This window comes from Octopus bimaculoides, chromosome 3, assembly GCF_001194135.2.
Source record: "Octopus bimaculoides isolate UCB-OBI-ISO-001 chromosome 3, ASM119413v2, whole genome shotgun sequence".
NCBI classification, from domain to species: domain Eukaryota; kingdom Metazoa; phylum Mollusca; class Cephalopoda; order Octopoda; family Octopodidae; genus Octopus; species Octopus bimaculoides.
Genome location: NC_068983.1, coordinates 165,280,841 through 165,281,784, shown reverse-complemented (window position 1 = coordinate 165,281,784; position 944 = coordinate 165,280,841).

Genomic DNA, 944 nt, shown 5'->3' with positions numbered 1-944 from the left:
TGTCACATCTTATGCGTTAATTAATGGATGTCTTATGAAATTCCCCGTCCCAAAAGTTCTAAAAATGTCCAACATTAGGAAAAGGAAAGTGTTTCACTCGGTAGCTTTGTTATTCTAATTGATTGATATTTATTGGTCAATAAATACTCCATCATTTCGTGAAAACGCTTTGAACCCATAACTTATTTAAGTTTCTATGAAATATTCAGAGAATGACAAAGAAGACATGGTGGTGGTGGTGGTGGTGGTGGGTGATCGGGTTGGGGATAGCGACAGCGGGTGGGGGTGGTGGTTCAACCGGATATTATGAAGATTCGGTACATTTTGACGTCATTAAATCCGAGTGTAACAATTACATACATCACGCACGCGCACACACACACACGTGACTGTATAGCGTCACAGCATCAGTAAAAGTTCCATTTGTCTTCTTAAACTTGATTTAAAATAATAAATTTATTTTAACAGTTATACATATCATCTCTCTCCCCCACCTCTCCCCATCTTTCTCCTATATATATATATATATATACCTGCGCGCGCACTCACGTGCATGTACGCACACCTCACGCGCACGCACACACACAGATGTACGCATCGCACGCGCGCACACATTTATTTGTGTGTAATGCTTGCACAGTATGTTCATGTCTCTCCCTACTTCACTCTTTTTGTCTGTCTATCTTCCCTCTCTTAGTCTCTCTCTCTCTCTCTCTAAGTCCCTGTCTCTCTCTGTCTATCTCTCTCACACACACACTCATGCTCTTCGTATGGAATGCAAATCTTGACCTTGTAGGGTTTCTACCGTCCAAGGGAGATAATTCTGGAATTTTCGCTTTTTTTTTTTCAATAAAATATTTTTAAAAACCAGAATGTTGTTTTCTGATTCTAACTTTAAAATTATATGAAAGATTAAAACAAAAAAGAAAAAAAGATTAAGATAA